Below are 10,403 nucleotides of genomic sequence, written 5' to 3'. Positions count from 1 at the left end.
CAGAAGGACGAGTCCATCTATGTTCAGATGGACGAGTCCATCTGTGTTCAGAAGGACGAGTCCATCTATGTTCAGATGGACGAGTCCATCTAAGTTCAGAAGGACGAGTCCATCTATGTTCAGAAGGACGAGTCCATCTATGTTCAGATGGACGAGTCCATCTATGTTCAGAAGGACGAGTCCATCTATGTTCAGAAGGACGAGTCCATCTATGTTCGGAAAAGAGGAGGGGGGAAAACGAACATGGACTCGTCCATCTGAACATAGATGGACTCGTCCATCTGAACATAGATGGACTCGTCCTTCTGAATGACTGTCAAATCGCTCTCCGTGGTGCTAACGTTAAAACAAACACCGCCACTTTTAAAAAAAAAATTATTGCTGTGGTTTTCACACCTGATGATGATTGCTTCTTGTGTTGCAGTCGAAACGTCGTGAGAATTTTATTGTTTTATATATTTTTATTATTTTATTGTTTCCCTTATACGCGGTGGTGACTTCACCGAAAGAACCAAGAATATGATGTCACAGCAGTCACGAAAGCTTTAAATCAAAATTTGAGTCCATCTATGTTCGGAAAAGAGGAGGGGGGAGACGAAAATTAATGTATGCTGTCTGAAAGCCACCGTAAGCGTGAACAATCAATTAAGACCCGAAATGGTTTATTAAATCCTTCCAATGATTGCTAAGCCCAGAATCCATCTTCTCGGGTGAAATTGTCTCTGTTTGTACATGTGGATAGCCTCATGAACGAATCTCTCATGGTAGGCAGATGGCTTACCGTAAGCGTGAACAATCAATTAAGACCCGAAATGGTTTTATCAAATCCTTCCAAAGATTGCTAAGCCAGAATCCATCTTCTCGGGTGAAATTGTCTCTGTGCTTGCATATGTGGATAGCCTCATGAACGAATCTCTCATGGTAGCCACATGGCTTACCGTAAGGGTGAACAATCAATTAAGACCCGAAATGGTTTATCAAATCCTTCCAATGATTGCTAGGCCCAGAATCCATCTTCTCGGGTGAAATTGTCTCTGTGTTTGTATATGTGGATAGCCTCATGAACGAATCTCTCATGGTAGCCAGATGGCTTACCGTAAGGGTGAACAATCAATTAAGACCCGAAATGGTTTATCAAATCCTTCCAATGATTGCTAAGCCCATAATCCATCTTCTCGGGTGAAATTGTCTCTGTGTTTGTATATGTGGATAGCCTCATGAACGAATCTCTCATGGTAGCCAGATGGCTTACCGTAAGCGTGAACAATCAATTAAGACCCGAAATGGTTTATCAAATCCTTCCAATGATTGCTAAGCCAGAATCCATCTTCACGGTTGAAATTGTCTCTGTGTTTGTATATGTGGATGGCTTCATGAACGAATCTCTCATGGTAGCCGGATGGCTTACAAAGAACCTCCGTCTTGGAGAAGTCAATGTCATGTGAGCCTACTGAATTAGAACAATGATCTGCCACTGCCGAGGTGTTGGTCCTACCGTGTTTAAGGTCTGCTTTGTGTTCACGGATGCGGTCCGAGACATGGCGTTTGGTTTCTCCAATGTAACTACTACCACAGAGGTAACTTAGTTTGTAGACACCAGGGTACTGTATGTAATGTAGCGGCATCATTCATGCTAATTTAAACCCCTAACAACAATGCAGACTAATTGTATCTAAGGGCCAAATGTATATTATTTATAGCAAACTATCATTCCTATAATAAAACACTCAGAAGTTAATCATGATTGTAATGTAACATATTCTTGAATTTTATTGTTTTATATTTTTATTGTTTTATTGTTTCCCTTCTTCGTGGTGGTGACTTTACCGAAAGAACCAAGAATATGAATCCCTGCAGTTACGAAAGCTTTAAATCAACATTTATAATATAACAATTATAATAGTATAGTTATAATGATAACTTCAAGCTATTTCACAGCGTCATTCACGCTCATTTAAACCCCTAACAACAATGCAGACTAATTGTATCTAAGGGCCAAAATTATATTTTCTATAGCGACTATCATTGCTAGCTTAATACACTCAGAAACTATTAATAATAATTATAATAATTATGACGTTAATCGTGGTTTGGGTGTGCTTTTCTTTAGTATTATAATTTGTAGATATTATGATTGTAATTATTATAATCATTAATACTTTCTGAGTATTTTAATTAGCATGAACAGTTGCTTTAGGTGATAGCTATTTGGTTCTTAGTAATTTGTCTGTAGATGTTGTGGGATTTATTTAGCATGAATTTCGCCTATTATGTAACATTACATTATCATTATTTAGCAATTATAGATGCTACTTAGAATAGCATCTTTGCCTCTGAAATAGAATTAGTCTACAGCATTGTGGAATCCATAACATTACATGATCATGATTAAAATAGCCGTTATAATCATGATTAATATCTGAGAGTTTTAAATGATGGTTGCTGCTATGATTTCAAGCTCTAGTGGCTGCAGGAATTCAAACTCTGCGAGGCTTTTGGTAAAGTCGTGTAGTTCCAGATAAAATATTAAATATTCTTGGTTCTTTCGGTAAAGTCGCCGCGTAGAAGGGAAACAATAAAATAATAAAAATATAAAAACAATAAAATTCTCACGACGTTTCGACTGCAACACGAGAAGCAATCATCATCAGGTGCATTGCAAAAATGTGAAACTCCGACCGATGCTTCTGTTGTTTGTGGAGTAACTCATGCAGCCAGCTATGGCTCTAGGATTTGGTGTTATGTGTTACTTAAGTAGTTTATTGCAAAAATTCGGTCACAGTCCTTGTGATCACTGTTACGTTGCAATTATGGCTTTATTTTTTGGTGATTTAGAAAACGTTTTTTTGGTTTGGACATGTTTGTTTTGTTGTAGTATGGAGTTAGACTGATGGCCTTAATCTAAGTTGTCTTGTGGTTGTTGTTGTAGTACGGAGTTAGACTGATGGCCTTAATCTAAGTTGTCTTGTGGTTGTTGTTGTAGTACGGAGTTAAACTGATGGCCTTAATCTAAAGATGTCTTGTGGTTGTTGTTGTAGTACGGAGTTTAGACTGTTGGCCTTAATCTAAAGTTGTCTTGTGGTTGTTGTTGTAGTAACGGAGTTAGACTGATGGCCTTAATCTAAAGTTGTCTTGTTGTTGTTGTTGTAGTACGGAGTTAGACTGATGGCCTTAATCTAAAGTTGTCTTTTGGTTGTTGTTGTAGTACGGAGTTAGACTGATGGCCTTAATCTAAAGTTGTCTTGTGGTTGTTGTTGTAGTACGGAGTTAGACTGATGGCCTTAATCTAAGTTGTCTTGTGGTTGTTGTTGTAGTACGGAGTTAGACTGATGGCCTTAATCTAAGTTGTCTTGTGGTTGTTGTTGTTGTTGTACGGAGTTTAGACTGATGGCCTTAATCTAAAGTTGTCTTGTGGTTGTTGTTGTAGTACGGAGTTTAGACTGATGGCCTTAATCTAAAGTTGTCTTGTGGTTGTTGTTGTAGTACGGAGTTAGACTGATGGCCTTAATCTAAGTTGTCTTGTGGTTGTTGTTGTAGTACGGAGTTAGACTGATGGCCTTAATCTAAGTTGTCTTGTTGTTGTTGTAGTACGGAGTTAGACTGATGGCCTTAATCTAAAGTTGTCTTGTTGTTGTTGTAGTACGGAGTTAGACTGATGGCCTTAATCTAAGTTGTCTTGTGGTTGTTGTTGTAGAACGGAGTTAGACTGATGGCCTTAATCTAAGTTGTCTTGTGGTTGTTGTTGTAGTACGGAGTTAGACTGATGGCCTTAATCTAAGTTGTCTTGTTGTTGTTGTAGTACGGAGTTAGACTGATGGCCTTAATCTAAAGTTGTCTTTTGGTTGTTGTTGTTGTAGTACGGAGTTAGACTGATGGCCTTAATCTAAAGTTGTCTTGTGGTTGTTGTTGTTGTAGTACGAAGTTAGACTGATGGCCTTAATCTAAGTTGTCTTGTGGTTGTTGTTGTAGTACGGAGTTTAGACTGATGGCCTTAATCTAAAGTTGTCTTGTGGTTGTTGTTGTAGTACGGAGTTTAGACTGATGGCCTTAATCTAAAGTTGTCTTGTGGTTGTTGTTGTAGTACGTAGTTAGACTGATGGCCTTAATCTAAAGTTGTATTGTGGTTGTTGTTGTTGTAGTACGGAGTTAGACTGATGGCCTTAATCTAAGTTGTCTTGTGGTTGTTGTAGTACGGAGTTAGACTGATGGCCTTAATCTAAAGTTGTCTTTTGGTTGTTGTTGTTGTAGTACGGAGTTAGACTGATGGCCTTAATCTAAAGTTGTCTTGTGGTTGTTGTTGTAGTACGAAGTTAGACTGATGGCCTTAATCTAAAGTTGTCTTGTGGTTGTTGTTGTAGTACGGAGTTTAGACTGATGGCCTTAATCTAAAGTTGTCTTGTGGTTGTTGTTGTAGTATGTAGTTAGACTGATGGCCTTAATCTAAAGTTGTATTGTCGTTGTTGTTGTTGTAGTACGGAGTTAGACTGATGGCCTTAATCTAAGTTGTCTTGTTGTTGTTGTTGTAGTACGGAGTTAGACTGATGGCCTTAATCTAAAGTTGTCTTTTGGTTGTTGTTGTTGTTGTAGTACGGAGATAGACTGATGGCCTTAATCTAAGTTGTCTTGTTGTTGTTGTTGTAGTACGGAGTTAGACTGATGGCCTTAATCTAAAGTTGTCTTTTGGTTGTTGTTGTTGTTGTAGTACGGAGATAGACTGATGGCCTTAATCTAAAGTTGTCTTTTGGTTGTTGTTGTTGTAGTACGGAGTTAGACTGATGGCCTTAATCTAAAGTTGTCTTGTGGTTGTTGTTGTTGTAGTACGAAGTTAGACTGATGGCCTTAATCTAAGTTGTCTTGTGGTTGTTGTTGTAGTTGTAGTACGGAGTTTAGACTGATGGCCTTAATCTAAAGTTGTCTTGTGGTTGTTGTTGTAGTACGGAGTTTAGACTGATGGCCTTAATCTAAAGTTGTCTTGTGGTTGTTGTTGTAGTACGTAGTTAGACTGATGGCCTTAATCTAAAGTTGTATTGTGGTTGTTGTTGTTGTAGTACGGAGTTAGACTGATGGCCTTAATCTAAGTTGTCTTGTGGTTGTTGTAGTACGGAGTTAGACTGATGGCCTTAATCTAAAGTTGTCTTTTGGTTGTTGTTGTTGTAGTACGGAGTTAGACTGATGGCCTTAATCTAAAGTTGTCTTGTGGTTGTTGTTGTAGTACGAAGTTAGACTGATGGCCTTAATCTAAAGTTGTCTTGTGGTTGTTGTTGTAGTACGGAGTTTAGACTGATGGCCTTAATCTAAAGTTGTCTTGTGGTTGTTGTTGTAGTATGTAGTTAGACTGATGGCCTTAATCTAAAGTTGTATTGTCGTTGTTGTTGTTGTAGTACGGAGTTAGACTGATGGCCTTAATCTAAGTTGTCTTGTTGTTGTTGTTGTAGTACGGAGTTAGACTGATGGCCTTAATCTAAAGTTGTCTTTTGGTTGTTGTTGTTGTTGTTGTAGTACGGAGATAGACTGATGGCCTTAATCTAAAGTTGTCTTGTGGTTGTTGTTGTTGTAGTACGAAGTTAGACTGATGGCCTTAATCTAAGTTGTCTTGTGGTTGTTGTTGTAGTTGTAGTACGGAGTTTAGACTGATGGCCTTAATCTAAAGTTGTCTTGTGGTTGTTGTTGTAGTACGGAGTTTAGACTGATGGCCTTAATCTAAAGTTGTCTTGTGGTTGTTGTTGTAGTACGTAGTTAGACTGATGGCCTTAATCTAAAGTTGTATTGTGGTGGTTGTTGTTGTTGTAGTACGGAGTTAGACTGATGGCCTTAATCTAAGTTGTCTTGTGGTTGTTGTTGTAGTACGGAGTTAGACTGATGGCCTTAATTTAAGTTGTCTTGTGGTTGTTGTTGTAGTACGTAGTTAGACTGATGGCCTTAATCTAAAGTTGTATTGTGGTTGTTGTTGTTGTAGTACGGAGTTAGACTGATGGCCTTAATCTAAGTTGTCTTCTGGTTGTTGTTGTAGTACGGAGTTAGACTGATGGCCTTAATCTAAGTTGTCTTGTGGTTGTTGTTGTAGTACGGAGTTAGACTGATGGCCTTAATCTAAGTTGTCTTGTGGTTGTTGTTGTAGTACGGCGTTTAGACTGATGGCCTTAATCTAAGTTGTCTTGTGGTTGTTGTTGTAGTACGGAGTTAGACTGATGGCCTTAATCTAAAGTTGTCTTGTTGTGGTTGTTGTTGTAGTACGGAGTTAGACTGATGGCCTTAATCTAAGTTGTCGTGTGATTGTTGTTGTAGTACGGAGTTAGACTGATGGCCTTAATCTAAGTTGTCTTGTGGTTGTTTATTGTAGTACGGAGTTAGACTGATGGCCTTAATCTAAGTTGTCTTGTTGTGGTTGTTGTTGTTGTAGTACGGAGTTAGACTGATGGCCTTAATCTAAAGTTGTCTTGTTGTTGTTGTTGTAGTACGGAGTTAGACTGATGGCCTTAATCTAAAGTTGTCTTGTGGTTGTTGTTGTTGTAGTACGGAGTTAGACTGATGGCCTTAATCTAAAGTTGTGTTGTGGTTGTTGTTGTAGTACGGAGTTAGACTGATGGCCTTAATCTAAAGTTGTCTTGTTGTTGTAGTACGGAGTTAGACTGATGGCCTTAATCTAAAGTTGTCTTGTGGTTGTTGTTGTAGTACGGAGTTAGACTGATGGCCTTAATCTAAGTTGTCTTGTGGTTGTTTTTGTAGTACGGAGTTAGACTGATGGCCTTAATCTAAAGTTGTCTTGTGGTTGTTGTTGTAGTACGGAGTTAGACTGATGGCCTTAATCTAAAGTTGTCTTGTGGTTGTTGTTGTTGTTGTAGTACGGAGTTAGACTGATGGCCTTAATCTAAAGTTGTCTTGTGGTTGTTGTTGTTGTAGTACGGAGTTAGACTGATGGCCTTAATCTAAGTTGTCTTGTTGTTGTTGTTGTAGTACGGAGTTAGACTGATGGCCTTAATCTAAAGTTGTCTTGTGGTTGTTGTTGTAGTACGGAGTTTAGACTGATGGCCTTAATCTAAAGTTGTCTTGTGGTTGTTGTTGTAGTACGGAGTTAGACTGATGGCCTTAATCTAAAGTTGTCTTCTGGTTGTTGTTGTTGTAGTACGGAGTTTAGACTGATGGCCTTAATCTAAAGTTGTCTTGTGGTTGTTGTTGTTGTTGTAGTACGGAGTTAGACTGATGGCCTTAATCTAAAGTTGTCTTGTGGTTGTTGTTGTTGTAGTACGAAGTTAGACTGATGGCCTTAATCTAAGTTGTCTTGTGGTTGTTGTTGTAGTTGTAGTACGGAGTTTAGACTGATGGCCTTAATCTAAAGTTGTCTTGTGGTTGTTGTTGTAGTACGGAGTTTAGACTGATGGCCTTAATCTAAAGTTGTCTTGTGGTTGTTGTTGTAGTACGTAGTTAGACTGATGGCCTTAATCTAAAGTTGTATTGTGGTTGTTGTTGTAGTACGGAGTTAGACTGATGGCCTTAATCTAAGTTGTCTTGTGGTTGTTGTTGTAGTACGGAGTTAGACTGATGGCCTTAATCTAAGTTGTCTTGTGGTTGTTGTTGTAGTACGTAGTTAGACTGATGGCCTTAATCTAAAGTTGTATTGTGGTTGTTGTTGTAGTACGGAGTTAGACTGATGGCCTTAATCTAAGTTGTCTTGTGGTTGTTGTTGTAGTACGGAGTTAGACTGATGGCCTTAATCTAAGTTGTCTTGTGGTTGTTGTTGTAGTACGGAGTTAGACTGATGGCCTTAATCTAAGTTGTCTTGTGGTTGTTGTTGTAGTACGGCGTTTAGACTGATGGCCTTAATCTAAGTTGTCTTGTGGTTGTTGTTGTAGTACGGAGTTAGACTGATGGCCTTAATCTAAAGTTGTCTTGTTGTGGTTGTTGTTGTAGTACGGAGTTAGACTGATGGCCTTAATCTAAGTTGTCTTGTTGTGGTTGTTGTTGTTGTAGTACAGAGTTAGACTGATGGCCTTAATCTAAAGTTGTCTTGTTGTTGTTGTTGTAGTACGGAGTTAGACTGATGGCCTTAATCTAAAGTTGTCTTGTGGTTGTTGTTGTTGTAGTACGGAGTTAGACTGATGGCCTTAATCTAAAGTTGTGTTGTGGTTGTTGTTGTAGTACGGAGTTAGACTGATGGCCTTAATCTAAAGTTGTCTTGTTGTTGTAGTACGGAGTTAGACTGATGGCCTTAATCTAAAGTTGTCTTGTGGTTGTTGTTGTAGTACGGAGTTAGACTGATGGCCTTAATCTAAGTTGTCTTGTGGTTGTTTTTGTAGTACGGAGTTAGACTGATGGCCTTAATCTAAAGTTGTCTTGTGGTTGTTGTTGTAGTACGGAGTTAGACTGATGGCCTTAATCTAAAGTTGTCTTGTGGTTGTTGTTGTTGTAGTACGGAGTTAGACTGATGGCCTTAATCTAAAGTTGTCTTGTGGTTGTTGTTGTTGTAGTACGGAGTTAGACTGATGGCCTTAATCTAAGTTGTCTTGTGGTTGTTGTTGTAGTACGGAGTTAGACTGATGGCCTTAATCTAAGTTGTCTTGTTGTTGTTGTTGTAGTACGGAGTTAGACTGATGGCCTTAATCTAAAGTTGTCTTGTGGTTGTTGTTGTAGTACGGAGTTTAGACTGATGGCCTTAATCTAAAGTTGTCTTGTGGTTGTTGTTGTAGTACGGAGTTAGACTGATGGCCTTAATCTAAAGTTGTCTTGTGGTTGTTGTTGTTGTAGTACAGAGTTTAGACTGATGGCCTTAATCTAAAGTTGTCTTGTGGTTGTTGTTGTTGTAGTACGGAGTTAGACTGATGGCCTTAATCTAAGTTGTCTTGTGGTTGTTGTTGTTTGACTTGCATCCCACTGGAATTTTTTGTACACAGCGTCGGTGGTGTACGGTGCTTTTTTCAGCTGATGAAGGCCGCTTGTGTTGTGGTCGAAACGTCGTGATTTTTGTTATTTTATTTTTTACCTACGTGGTGACTTTACCCAATAGAACCAAAGAGTATGGATCCTTGCAGTCACGAAAGCTTTAAATCTAGAATATTTTTGTCGTGCTTTTTCCCATGGATTTTCTGTTTGCACAAAGTCACACAAAGTCACTTTAGGACGTTTTTTCTTGTTCGTGTTTTTGTTTCCGTTTGTTGCGGCTGCTCCCGATTCAAGCGCCGGATGGCTCACAGGGCTTTACCCAAAATAAACTTAAACTGAAGTGATAAGGTGTGAAAATCTGCCGTAAGAAAATCTGAAAGAAGTGTCGGTCTCAAATGTTCTTGCCGTGGGGTTTTTTGACACCCGATGATGATGATGATGATTGCTTCTCGTGTTGCAGTCGAAACGTTCGTGAGAATTTAATTGTTTTAAATATATTTTTTATTATTGTATTGTTTCCCTTCTACGTGGCGGTGGTGACTTTACCGAAAGAACCAAGAATAATAATTTTATTGTTTTACAATAATTTTATTGTTTAATATTTTTATTATTTTATTGTTTCCCTATCTACGTGGCGGTGGTGACTTTACCCAAAGAACCAAGAATAATAATTTTATTGTTTTATATTTTTATTATTTTATTGTTTCCCTATCTACGTGGCGGCGGTGACTTTACCGAAAGAACCAAGAATAATGATTTTATTGTTTTATATTTTTATTATTTTATTGTTTCCCTATCTACGTGGCGGTGGTGACTTTACCAAAAGAACCAAGAATAATAATTTTATTGTTTCATATTTTTATTATTTTATTGTTTCCCTTCTACGTGGCGGTGACTTTACCGAAAGAACCAAGAATAATAATTTTAATGTTTTATATTTTTATTATTTTATTGTTTCTCTTCTACGTGGCGGTGACTTTACCGAAAGAACCAAGAATAATAATTTTATTGTTTTATATTTTTATTATTTTATTGTTTCCCTTCTACGTGGCGGTGACTTTACCGAAAGAACCAAGAATAATAATTGTATTGTTTTATATTTTTATTATTTTATTGTTTCCCTTCTACGTGGTGGTGACTTTACCGAAAGAACCAAGAATAATAATTTTATTGTTTTATAGTTTTATTATTTTATTGTTTCCCTTCTACGTGGTGACTTTACCCAAAGAACCAAGAATAATAATATTATTGTTTAAATGTTTTTATTATTTTATTGTTTCCCTATCTACGTGGTGGTGGTGACTTTACCGAAAGAACCAAGAATAATAATTTTATTGTTTTATATTTTTATTATTTTATTGTTCCCCTTCTACGTGGTGACTTTACCCAAAGAACCAAGAATAATAATATTATTGTTTAAATGTTTTTATTATTTTATTGTTTCCCTATCTACGTGGTGGTGGTGACTTTACCGAAAGAACCAAGAATAATAATTTTATTGTTTTATATTTTTATTATTTTATTGT

The sequence above is a fragment of the Petromyzon marinus genome, unplaced genomic scaffold, assembly GCF_048934315.1.
Source record: "Petromyzon marinus isolate PM22_M1 ecotype Great Lakes invasive population unplaced genomic scaffold, UKy_Petmar_22M1.pri1.0 PM_Scaffold_42, whole genome shotgun sequence".
Lineage (NCBI taxonomy): Eukaryota > Metazoa > Chordata > Hyperoartia > Petromyzontiformes > Petromyzontidae > Petromyzon > Petromyzon marinus.
Note: the sequence above shows the minus strand (reverse complement) of the source record.